The 13,827-nt window shown below is 40.0% G+C and overlaps 1 long non-coding RNA gene across 2 annotated transcripts; it reads right to left on the bottom strand.

The window, feature by feature from the left end:
• Positions 1-5,420: 5,420 nt before the first annotated feature.
• Positions 5,421-6,821, bottom strand: LOC139760417 (uncharacterized). Of its 2 annotated transcripts, none has more exons than XR_011715337.1 (3): positions 6,775-6,821; positions 5,780-5,968; positions 5,421-5,499 (listed from the first exon to the last, which is right to left on the bottom strand). It is a non-coding gene; the product is annotated as an uncharacterized lncRNA (long non-coding RNA). The 2 variants fall into 2 exon arrangements; XR_011715338.1 differs by lacking the exon at positions 6,775-6,821 and adding an exon at positions 6,320-6,765.
• Between the last annotated feature and the right edge of the window lie 7,006 nt (positions 6,822-13,827).

Raw genomic sequence — 13,827 nt, 5'->3', positions numbered from 1 at the left:
TCTCCCGCGTTTGCGAGGTAGCGCAAGGAAACAGACGAAAGAAATGGCCCAACCCACCCCCATACACATGTATATACATACACGTCCACACACGCAAATATACATACCTACACAGCTTTCCATGGTTTACCCCAGACGCTTCACATGCCCTGATTCAATCCACTGACAGCACGTCAACCCCGGTATACCACATCGATCCAATTCACTCTATTCCTTGCCCTCCTTTCACCCTCCTGCATGTTCAGGCCCCGATCACACAAAATCTTTTTCACTCCATCTTTCCACCTCCAATTTGGTCTCCCACTTCTCCTCGTTCCCTCCACCTCCGACACATATATCCTCTTGGTCAATCTTTCCTCACTCATTCTCTCCATGTGCCCAAACCATTTTAAAACACCCTCTTCTGCTCTCTCAACCACGCTCTTTTTATTTCCACACATCTCTCTTACCCTTACCTTACTTACTCGATCAAACCACCTCACACCACACATTGTCCTCAAACATCTCATTTCCAGCACATCCATCCTCCTGCGCACAACTCTATCCATAGCCCACGCCTCGCAACCATACAACATTGTTGGAACCACTATTCCTTCAAACATACCCATTTTTGCTTTCCGAGGTAATGTTCTCGACTTCCACACATTCTTCAAGGTTCCCAGGATTTTCGCCCCCTCACCCACCCTATGATCCACTTCCGCTTCCATGGTTCCATCCGCTGCCAGATCCACTCCCAGATATCTAAAACACTTTACTTCCTCCAGTTTTTCTCCATTCAAACTTACCTCCCAATTGACTTGACCCTCAACCCTACTGTACCTAATTACCTTGCTCTTATTCACATTTACTCTTAACTTTCTTCTTTCACACACTTTACCAAACTCAGTCACCAGCTTCTGCAGTTTCTCACATGAATCAGCCACCAGCGCTGTATCATCAGCGAACAACAACAACTGACTCACTTCCCAAGCTCTCTCATCCCCAACAGACTTCATACTTGCCCCTCTTTCCAAAACTCTTGCATTCACCTCCCTAACAACCCCATCCATAAACAAATTAAACAACCATGGAGACATCACACACCCCTGCCGCAAACCTACATTCACTGAGAACCAATCACTTTCCTCTCTTCCTACACGTACACATGCCTTACATCCTCGATAAAAACTTTTCACTGCTTCTAACAACTTGCCTCCCACACCATATATTCTTAATACCTTCCACAGAGCATCTCTATCAACTCTATCATATGCCTTCTCCAGATCCATAAATGCTACATACAAATCCATTTGCTTTTCTAAGTACTTCTCACATACATTCTTCAAAGCAAACACCTGATCCACACATCCTCTACCACTTCTGAAACCACACTGCTCTTCCCCAATCTGATGCTCTGTACATGCCTTCACCCTCTCAATCAATACCCTCCCATATAATTTACCAGGAATACTCAACAAACTTATACCTCTGTAATTTGAGCACTCACTCTTATCCCCTTTGCCTTTGTACAATGGCACTATGCACGCATTCCGCCAATCCTCATGCACCTCACCATGAGTCATAATACATTAAATAATCTTACCAACCAGTCAATAATACAGTCACCCCCTTTTTTAATAAATTCCACTGCAATACCATCCAAACCTGCTGCCTTGCCGGCTTTCATCTTCCGCAAAGCTTTTACTACTTCTTCTCTGTTTACCAAATCATTTTCCCTAACCCTCTCACTTTGCACACCGCCTCGACCAAAACACCCTATATCTGCCACTCTATCATCAAACACATTCAACAAACCTTCAAAATACTTACTCCATCTCCTTCTCACATCACCACTACTTGTTATCACCTCCCCATTTGCGCCCTTCACTGAAGTTCCCATTTGCTCCCTTGTCTTACGCACTTTATTTACCTCCTTCCAGAACATCTTTTTACTCTCCCTAAAATTAATGATACTCTCTCACCCCAACTCTCATTTGCCCTCTTTTTCACCTCTTGCACCTTTCTGTTGACCTCCTGTCTTTTTCTTTTATACATCTCCCACTCAATTTCATTTTTTCCCTGCAAAAATCGTCCAAATGCCTCTCTCTTCTCTTTCACTAATAATCTTACTTCTTCACCCCACCACTCACTACCCTTTCTAACCAACCCACCTCCCACTCTTCTCATGCCTCAAGCATCTTTTGCGCAATCCATCACTGATTCCCTAAATACATCCCATTCCTACCCCACTCCCCTTACTTCCATTGTTCTCACCTTTTTCCATTCTGTACTCAGCCTCTCCTGGTACTTCCTCACACAAGTCTCCTTCCCAAGCTCACTTACTCTCACCACCCTCTTCACCCCAACATTCACTCTTCTTTTCTGAAAACCCATACAAATCTTCACCTTAGCCTCCACAAGATAATGATCAGACATCCCTCCAGTTGCACCTCTCAGCACATTAACATCCAAAAGACTCTCTTTCGCGCTCCTGTCAATTAACACGTAATCTAATATATATATATATATATATATATATATATATATATATATATATATATATATATATATATATAAATGTATGCCTATGCCAGGTATACATTCTATCGTCCAACCCCTAAGCGTGGATGAACAGATGGATTGACTGTGGACCGAGTGCCACAACCAGGATTCGAACCTATGTGCTCACCTTTGGGCGGCCCGTGAATGCGTCATGGTCAGGAACGCTAACCAGGTACCCCACAGGAGTCCATGTACACATGGTATTAAGAAAGAAAAAAAAAATAGTATCTTCCCGGATGAGTCTGATGAACTTCGAGTGATCGTTCAGTCTTAAACATTGTGAGATAACTGGTAACATTTTAGTTCGCCATCATCCAGCTCCTTGCAGAGTCCAATACTGACCTTGAGGTGTTCTACCTCTCAGGCTTCGTATTACCATTGAAGCCCTAGTTCTGTTCTTCCTCAACCAAAAGCAGCGCAACATCTGCGAGTCTCTTGATATTCAACGCACGGTGCGCCATGGCAACTCGTCAGGTGCACACAGACTGAACGAAACCTTGATGTTCACCGTGAACACAGGGCAATTTTTTCACGGAACGTTGACGATCCGCAACGGAACGGACGGAGACGTGTGGGAAGCCACATGTCCTGAGACATTTTATTCCATTCATCCACCACTCTCTCATCGCAGGAGTACATACCTCTCTCTATCTCTTTCAACGTCTCTCTTGCTTAATTTCACGTTATGTCCTTTGGTTGTTCTACTCATACATGCCTAGAAGACTTGTTCATTATCCATGACATCGATGTTTTACGAAACTTGAAGTTGTGATCAGTTCAAACCTCCTTCTCTTTTCCAAGGAGGGTAAATTCAAAGCCTTCGGCTTTTCCTTGTAATTTGCTCTAATAGTTGTAGTACCATCCTTGTTGCTCTCCTCCAGACCTTCTCCATTGGCTCTGTTTGCTTTTTTTAAATGTGTTAACCAAACCAGGGAAGCATATTCTAGTTTTAGCCTCAAGCAAGATATAAATAGCTTGCTAAACATTTCCTTATCTATGTAACTGACAGCTATTCTGATATTTACCAGCAAACAGCTCGTCTTCTTAACTCTTCTTATCAGGGACATACATCCTTTGTTCCCTCTACCGAAGAAGTTTCCCCTTTTGCCTTCCTATTGATCCAACTTCTTTACCAGCCTCACATGAAGTAGTGTCAAATGCTTTCTGACATTCCTGATACAAACTGTCCATTTGTCCAGAGCTGAACTCTCCCTCTCGTAGAATTCTTATTGTACATGAATTCTCTTCCCTAAAACCACGCTGTCTCTCAAATAGGTAATTTCTCCGCCATAAAATGCCATCCACTTGTGTGTATGTGTGTGTGTGTGTGTGTGTGTGTGTGTGTGTGTGTGTGTGTGTGTGTGTGTGTCTTGCCGGACTTCGTTTGAGTCCAAACTTTTCAAAGACCCTCTTGGTGCAATGGGGTCTATCAATTCCCTTCTACTCTGTGGAGTGCAGCCTTGAGACAGCAGGAACCACATAAAAGAGGGTCTGGATTTACAAATATTACCAGACTCCGCGTGTAATTGGTAACATCGAGAACGATAAGTCACCTTCCAAGAGACAATATCATTATGGATGGATCGAAAGGGGTACAACGCTGCAAAGGTCGTAACTACATCGGAGGAGCCCACCTTACCCTGCTCTCGCGTGAACCACTACCTAACCCACCTCACTTCTCCCGGACGAGGTTTAGTAACACCTAATGGAAATCTTTTTTTTCTTTCTTTCACTACCAATCTATTCTCATAGTCTGGAGAAACAACTCATTTACAGAAGGGCCCTAGCTAGATCCAACCGGTTAATCTTCATAGAAGGTTTTTATTTGCTTTTTTTTTCCCTTGGCTTGAAAAATACACATGGGCGTCCTAACAAAGCACTCAGGGTAATGGATTCCTCTAAATATTATTCATACTCGAGCATTTCATCAGTGCGAGTGGGTGTCCACTCCTAAGAGTATATCTTACATAAACTCTCTCTCTCTCTCTCTCTCTCTCTCTCTCTCTCTCTCTCTCTCTCTCTCTCTCTATTTTCCCAACGTCATTCCCTTATTTTCCCTATAATTAATATCTTCATCGTTTCCTTCGAATATTCCATTCTAAGTGGTCTGTAATTTTGCTTACAGATTTCAGTGCAAACTTACATAACTATTAATAATAATAATAATAATAATAATAATAATAATAATAATAATAATAATAATAATAATCATTATTATTATTATTATTATTTTCATTATTATTATTATAATTATCATTATTATTATTTGACAATATAGTAACGCGAGTCAACTGTCAATCATAGTCAAACTTACCCCTCGCCAAGCCAACACAGTTACATTATATTGCTGAGAAACCTTAACAAGCCAATAATTATATGAGAGGTCATACTTACCAAGCCAAGTCAACAGAATTATACCAAAGTGCTCAAACTTACCGCACAACGTCGTTAGGGTCATATAAAGAAGTGTTCAGACTTACCTCAACCAGCGAAATGGATCATAGCAAAGTGGTCAGCTTTACTTCGCCAAACTATCAGGGTTATACTAAAGTGGTCAGCCTTACCCCGTCAAACCACCATGGATGTATTAAAGCCACCAAGGTAAAATCAAATTGGTCATCATTACCCCGTCTAGCCACTAGGATTAAATCAAAGTGGTCAACCTTACCCCGTCAAGCCACCAGGGTTATATTCAAGTGGTCATACTTACCTTACCATGTCATTTACATCCGCAAGGAACCAGGGTTATACGAAAGTGATCAGACTTACCTTTTCAAGCCATCAGGATCATATCTTAGTAGTCACTTTTACCTCGTCATGGCAGAAGGATCAAAATACTGTCACCTCAATCCAAAGTTCGCATTCTACAAATCCTTTACCTAGAAAATGGCCTTCCCAAACGTTGTAGTAGATGGTGCATGTTGATGGCGCCGATTGCAGAAGGGTGAAGATGGATACCTAGGGGAAAAAAGAAGTTTGGTAATCAAACATTAAAAGGAAAGAAAATATTGCAACGAACTGAAGATACGGACTAACACGAAAGTGGTACCACCACATTAGTTGTTCACATTAAAAGTGACCGCCGCTTCATGATAAGTGACATCTTTAATGTTTCAATCTTACCATAATGACAGAAGACGAAGATCAAGAAATTGTAGAGTTCAATAACAAAAACTGGTGAAACACCTAAGGAAAGCAGTAGATCTCATGAAAAGTTTACCCAGGAGCCGATATTTACCTTAATGTAATAGTGGAACCATGCCAGAGAGAGGCATTACTAAGCGTTGCTCCACCAGTCCAAAGACGTAAATAACAGAAGACACCGTGAAACACCTGGTGGCAGTCAACCAGCCACCCTTAAAGCAGTCTTTCTATGCCGTACTTGGCGACTTGCTGTATTAGTCACGTTTACTCATTTATTTTGCTGCTACAGGGGTAAGGTAGGGTTAGCTTTTCTCAGGCTTTCATGATTTCTAAAATCGTTCAACTTATAACTACTTTTGCGGCAATCGATCTCACATTTTCCTCGATCTTCATATCCCTCCCCACTATCTCTTGTTTATCAACGTAGGATACAAAAAGAAATACTCAAGACGCAGCGATAGTCAAAACCACTTCATTGTAAAATATGTCTTAGTTTTGGTTTTATCCAACTTCATACAAAAATATGACGGCAGGGATAACCAATATCGGAAAAAATTAATCGCGAGAGAAGGAAGCTAAAGAAAGTTTTATTATTGTACATAAATTCAGACGGAGAAAAAGATGAAAAACTTACTCGTTTTTGTTCCATCTTATCAATCGATCTTTTAAAACTAGGTAATTTCACCGGGCATATATGATGTTATAAATCTATGGGCAGAACGAGGCGCACAATCCATTGCCCAAGCCTTACGGTCTATAACTGATATCCACATAGTGACAAAGGCTTCGACATTTGTTGAAAATATGGGGATAAGTGTAGAGAATTTCATGCGCATGTCTTCAGTAAAATCCTAATTAGCAAGACACTTTCGGTACATTTAAAACACACCAAGATATCCTATTCTAAGCTGAGTACACTAAAATCACTTTGGTATGTTTCAGTCAAATTCTAATTAAAGCAAGTCATTTTCGGTACATCTCAACCAAACTTAAGATATCTGATTTTAAGTTGGGCAAACTAAAATCACTTTGGTATGGCGCTAGTTTTTGATGTTTTAAGTTACAGAAAAAAAAAGTAAATTCCAGCACAGGATTAAATGCCCAGTGAACTCTAAAGAAACAAAGTCGTAGGTGACGTAAGGAAAGTACAGTAGAGGGATAACGATATTATTCCGAAATATTACACAAACGAAACATCATCCCAGATAACAAAGAATGGGACTAAATAGTTTAAAGTTGGGAGAGATCTAATTTCTGGTGAAGTTACAATCAGTGATGTTTTCTATCAATGATGCTTAGGAAATGTGTTACGTCAGAATATTACGTTTATTCTTATTCCGTGAGTTCTTGCATCAGATATCGATTTTTCGTTTTAGCCCATACCATCCAAGGATAATCAATCTGTGCTGAGATAGATTAGGTTTAGTCTGGTTTTCACATTTTCACAAATTTCGTACGCTATTTCCATAAGATATGATATTAAAAAGCACCATTGATTCGAAACATGACAAACCCTGCCCTAACACAAACTAAACTTGCAAAGCTTTTTCCTATGGTTTTCTCAATAGTCGTGATCCTGAGAGATTACCGTGCAAGGTGATGAAAAACATTTACTATAAGACACTTTATAAATTTCTGCTTCACACCTACACATCAAATCTCAAAAAGTTCCTAATCAAACTTCTTCCAACATTAAGCCGGGTTACCCTAGCGTGGCAAAAAATAAATTTAGAGGCACCACAAAATTCGCTTACTGAAGTGATAGAAAAGCACATCGTTGGATTCCTAACAAGTAGTACAAGTGATTTAAGTGGACACCGGTGAGATGTAATGAAAGAAATAATCTTGCGATAATAAATACAACAGTACAGACGAAAGCTATGAAGATTAAGGAGAGTCTGCGTTCCTAGAAATTAATTGAACCTAAGAAAGTCCAACTAACTTCCCTTAGCAGCAGACATTCACCTCCATACCTCTTTAATTAGTTACTTTGATTTCATTAAGGTTTTATGCACATTTTGAGCGTTGGCCTCCGCACCAGATCAAGCGTAAGTCAGGTACTAACGAACAAGCATATTTCAGCGAACATTCTCTCACAACAAAAGCCAGTGACGTTTGTATCTTTTGATAATAATCAAATAAATCTCAGTTGCTGGGAAAGTTGGGTGACATGTTTATTGTCTCTGTTCATACCTAGACACGTTTAGCCAACGCTTATAAAACATATTTACACATTTTCCCTGATCTTCATAGCCCTCCCCACTAATGTCTTAATATCGTGGAATTACTTAATATCGTTACATTTCTTCAATGTTCATTTAAATTACTTTTTCTATGTGTTAAGAGTTAATTTATATTTACTTTTAGCAATTTGCAAGTTACTTGTGTGGTGCCCTTACAGTAAAACAATAATTTCAGGTTTGGGTTGTCATTTTTTTTTTTTTTTTTAAATTTCGTTACATGAACCCCACGGCTCCACCTACCTTCAAGGGCCTCCTTCTTAACAGGATTAACGAAAAGGTTGCAGGACTGATGGTAGCCTGGCTGACGAAACTTATGTGGTCAAAAAATTCTCCCCTCGAATTTGTTATTTCTAATATCATACCAACTGTCTTATGGTTATTTTCCAAAAAGATTGGTTGGTTGAGTCAGGGTCATTTATCACTGCTATCAACGTCGTTATAATCATCAATCGAAAAAATATTTAATCATTTCTGGTGTACACTCCCACCATAAACGTGGCCCTTCGGTTTTCGTATACAGAAATCGATAATAAAGGTGACGAAAATGAATATATATATATATATATATATATATATATATATATATATATATATATATATATATATATATATATATATATATATTCAACCAAGTGACATACAACGTCAAATTTAAACTACAAAACTTTATGTATAAGGTGCAATAGCATAGCCATGAGGAGGGGAACAAGGAACCATACCCCCCTTAACAATTAGCCTCCCTTGGTTAATATCACAGTGCTTTGTTTGAATAATTAATGCACCGAATTGCACAGCTAAAGTTATACATACGCATTTTGTGAAGAAAAAAAAATAGATATACGATGTGCTTCTAAGTTTGTATTCATATGGTGACTGTGATAGTTGTGCTACAGCGGCCATGGTCACCTCCCCCCCACCCCCTAAAAAAAGACAATTTATGACAACGTTAGAGATAAGGTGAACAGAGAAGACAAAGAATGTTTTAAGATAACGAAGTTCTTCCTACTATGGACAGATAGTAGTTCTTCAAAGAAAACGATATAAGTTTCGTTTACAGGGGGAACAAAAAATATATTAAAAGTCTGTCGATTTAATCCAGTTTTCGGTGCATGGACACATCCTCCCGTACATTACTTTGAAGAGCCATATCTGCAGCCGTCTGCGCCATAAGTACTTCACAATCAATATTTACATATGTTTAATGTCTTAACCACTAAGCGCAAAACATTCTTGTGTCCTTTTGAGATCTTGCCTTGGTTTTATACAATGATATAGCTTAAGCAACGAAGTTTATAAGAGGATATGGAGAAAAAAAAATTAATACTTCGTTCATTTGTTTTCAGAAACAAATAAATTTAACCTCATTGACCATGTATGTTACTACACGTCCTCCCATATCTATCTATCTATTATTTATATTCTATCTATCTATCTATCTAATATTTTTCTATTTCTTCTCTTGCAGTAGCAAGATATAAGATAATAAATCATACTACCATAAATTATATAATTATATGCTTACGCTTTATCATATGCCTTAATCATTTTGGCCTGGGTTTGAGACGTTAAAATGTCCCGATTCAAGAATGCGCGTCAAGGTATGCTACTCTGGTCAATATATTTTCTTGCCTTTTTAACGTCTATTGGGATTATAGATTTGTTCACCCACTTTCTCATTTGGTTCCCTCTTTCGCATAGTGTCTCCTTACGCTGCAAAGTCTTTGTAATTCTTTACATAAATTCTCGGCCGTATGCTGCAGTCCGTATTCAAGTGACTTGAGCGTGCCTCATAAGGTATTTAGAACTCCTTCCTTAGGTTCTCTCTCTAGGAGACTTCAACGTACACCATGATCTTATAGATATCTCATTCCACACATCATCGTCTGGCTCTACCTTTCCTAAGCCCGCTGGCAACTCTTACAATCATTTTGCCTCTGTATGTACTCTGGCACAGTACCAACAGTTTTCTATAGACTACGACGAGCATGATGTATGGACCAGATACATTCTTCAAGGCTCCCAGAATTTTCGCCCCCTCCCCACCCTATGATCCACTTCCGCTTCCATGGTTCCATCCGCTGCCAGATCCACTCCCAGATATCTAAAACACTTAACTTCCTCCAGTTTTTCTCCATTCAAACTCACCTCCCAATTGACTTGACCCTCAACCCTACTGTACCTAATAACCTTGCTCTTATTCACATTTACTCTTAACTTTCTTCTTTCACACACTTTACCAAACTCAGTCACCAGCTTCTGCAGTTTCTCACATGAATCAGCCACCAGCGCTGTATCATCAGCGAACAACAACTGACTCACTTCCCAAGCTCTCTCATCCCCAACAGATTTCATACTTGCCCCTCTTTCCAAAACTCTTGCATTCACCTCCCTAACAACCCCATCCATAAACAAACAACCATGGAGACATCACACACCCTGCCGCAAACCTACATTCACTGAGAACCAATCACTTTCCTCTCTTCCTACACGTACACATGCCTTACATCCTCGATAAAAACTTTTCACTGCTTCTAACAACTTTCCTCCCACACCATATATTCTTAATACCTTCCACAGAGCATCTCTATCAACTCTATCATATGCCTTCTCCAGATCCATAAATGCTACATACAAATCCATTTGCTTTTCTAAGTATTTCTCACATACATTCTTCAAAGCAAACACCTGATCCACACATCCTCTACCACTTCTGAAACCACACTGCTCTTCCCCAATCTGATGCTCTGTACATGCCTTCACCCTCTCAATCAATACCCTCCCATATAATTTACCAGGAATACTCAACAGACTTATACCTCTGTAATTTGAGCACTCACTCTTATCCCCTTTGCCTTTGTACAATGGCACTATGCACGCATTCCGCCAATCCTCAGGCACCTCGCCGTGAGTCATACATACATTAAATAACCTTACCAACCAGTCAACAATACAGTCACCCCCTTTTTTAATAAATTCCACTGCAATGCCATCCAAACCTGCTGCCTTGCCGGCTTTCATCTTCCGCAAAGCTTTTACTACCTCTTCTCTGTTTACCAAATCATTTTCCCTAACCCTCTCACTTTGCACACAACCTCGACCAAAACACCCTATATCTGCCACTCTATCATCAAACACATTCAACAAACCTTCAAAATACTCACTCCATCTCCTTCTCACATCACCACTACTTGTTATCACCTCCCCATTTGCGCCCTTCACTGAAGTTCCCATTTGCTCCCTTGTCTTACGCACTTTATTTACCTCCTTCCAGAACATCTTTTTATTCTCCCTAAAATTTAATGATACTCTCTCACCCCAACTCTCATTTGCCCTTTTTTTTTTTCACCTCTTGCACCTTTCTCTTGACCTCCTGTCTCTTTCTTTTATAAGTCTCCCACTCAACTGCATTTTTTCCCTGCAAAAATCGTCCAAATGCCTCTCTCTTCTCTTTCACTAATACTCTTACTTCTTCATCCCACCACTCACTACCCTTTCTAATCAACCCACCTCCCACTCTTCTCATGCCACAAGCATCTTTTGCGCAATCCATCACTGATTCCCTAAATACATCCCATTCCTCCCCCACTCCCCTTACTTCCATTGTTCTCACCTTCTTCCATTCTGTACTCAGTCTCTCCTGGTACTTCCTCACACAAGTCTCCTTCCCAAGCTCACTTACTCTCACCACCCTCTTCACCCCAACATTCACTCTTTTTTTCTGAAAACCCATACAAATCTTCACCTTAGCCTCCACAAGATAATGATCAGACATCCCTCCAGTTGCACCTCTCAGCACATTAACATCCAAAAGTCTCTCTTTCGCGCGCCTGTCAATTAACACGTAATCCAATAACGCTCTCTGGCCATCTCTCCTACTTACATAAGTATACTTATGTATATCTCGCTTTTTAAACCAGGTATTCCCAATCATCAGTCCTTTTTCAACACATAAATCTACAAGCTCTTCACCATTTCCATTTACAACACTGAACACCCCATGTATACCAATTATTCCCTCAACTGCCACATTACTCACCTTTGCATTCAAATCACCCATCACTATAATCCGGTCTCGTGCATCAAAACCACTAACACACTCATTCAGCTGTTCCCAAAACACTTGCCTCTCATGATCTTTCTTCTCATGCCCAGGTGCATATGCACCAATAATCACCCATCTCTCTCCATCAACTTTCAGTTTTACCCATATTAATCGAGAATTTACTTTCTTACATTCTATCACGTACTCCCACAACTCCTGTTTCAGGAGTACTGCTACTCCTTCCCTTGCTCTTGTCCTCTCACTAACCCCTGACTTTACTCCCGAGACATTCCCAAACCACTCTTCCCCTTCACCCTTGAGCTTCGTTTCACTCAGAGCCAAAACATCCAGGTTTCTTTCCTCAAACATACTACCTATCTCTCCTTTTTTCACATCTTGGTTACATCCACACACATTTAGGCACCCCAATCTGAGCCTTCGAGGAGTATGAGCACTCCCCGCGTGACTCCTTCTTCTGTTTCCCATTTTAGAAAGTTAAAAAAATACAAGGAGGGGAGGATTTCTGGCCCCCCGCTCCCTATCTATATCTATATATATATATATATATATATATATATATATATATATATATATATATATGCTTACGCTTTTCATATGCCTTAATCTATTTTTGGGCCGGGTTGAGAGTTAAAAGAATAGTTCTCAGATCAAGGAGCTGGGTTAAGGTATGCTAGCTCTGGGTAATATATTGTTGTTAACATTTTTAACGTCTATTGGTTTTAGATTTGTTCCCCAACTTCTACTGTTTCCCTCTTTCGCATAGTGCTCTCCTTACGCTGCAAAGTTTGTAATTCTTTACATAAATTCCGGCCGTAATGCTGAGGTCCTGTACTTCAAGTGACTTGAGCGTGCACCATAAGGAATGAACTCCTTCCATAGGTTCTCTTCCTAGGAGACTTCAACGTACACCATGATTTATAGATTATTACCCTCCCTAACCATAGTCGAGGCTCTACCTTTCTCCTAACCCCTGTTGCTCCTCTTACCAATCTTACTGCCCTCTGTATGTACTCTGGCACAGTCCAGAAAACAGGTCTTTCTATAGACACGACGAGCAGAGTATGGACCAGATGACATCCTTCCTCGTCCCACTGCATCTGCTTGTGCTTACTCGGCTGCTATACTTCTATTCAAAGACCAAATCTTTCCCCTCTCCTAGGAAACATATTCCAAAGAAGGGTGACCGTTCTAACGATTTACTATGACTTCTACTATTTTCAGTCTTTGGATTCTTCTTCACCTCTCACTTCCTTTAAAAGGAAAAAAATCATAAATCTCAGTCTCCTCTCAGATCATCAGTATGGCTTTCGAACTGTACGATCCATGCGAGACATCCTTCCCTACTCCACTAATATCTGATCATCTCTGTGAAGTTTTTATTTGATATAACTAAAGCTTATGACGGTATGGCAACTGGGTCTCATCTCCAAGCTTTCCTCTTTTGGTTTTCCTTCTTCACTTTGTTCTTTCCTATCTATTCTCGTCCGTGACTCATGTATTTCCTATCATCACTGGTGTCCCTCAGGGTGCTCTCCTGTCTTCTGTACTCTTCCTCCCTTTTAACAACGATTTTTTCTTCAACAAATAACATGATGCATTCATGTGCATATTCTCTCGCTGGATCTCCGTCTCCGTCACATATACTCCGACTTAGGCAGGATTTCCCAGTACAGTAAACACAACTTGGTTGAGTTTAATGCCTCTAAAACTCAGTATCCTCCAACCTGTAAAATCTCAAACAACTTTGCCATCTCTTCTGATTATTCTGTACTTCCACCACTCAACACAACAAACATACTCGGTATAAGTGTAACATTTAATATGACTTGGAAATCT

The sequence above is a fragment of the Panulirus ornatus genome, chromosome 36, assembly GCF_036320965.1.
Source record: "Panulirus ornatus isolate Po-2019 chromosome 36, ASM3632096v1, whole genome shotgun sequence".
NCBI classification, from domain to species: domain Eukaryota; kingdom Metazoa; phylum Arthropoda; class Malacostraca; order Decapoda; family Palinuridae; genus Panulirus; species Panulirus ornatus.
The sequence above is the reverse complement of the archived record's forward strand: the minus strand, read 5'-3'. Positions and strand labels throughout refer to the sequence as shown.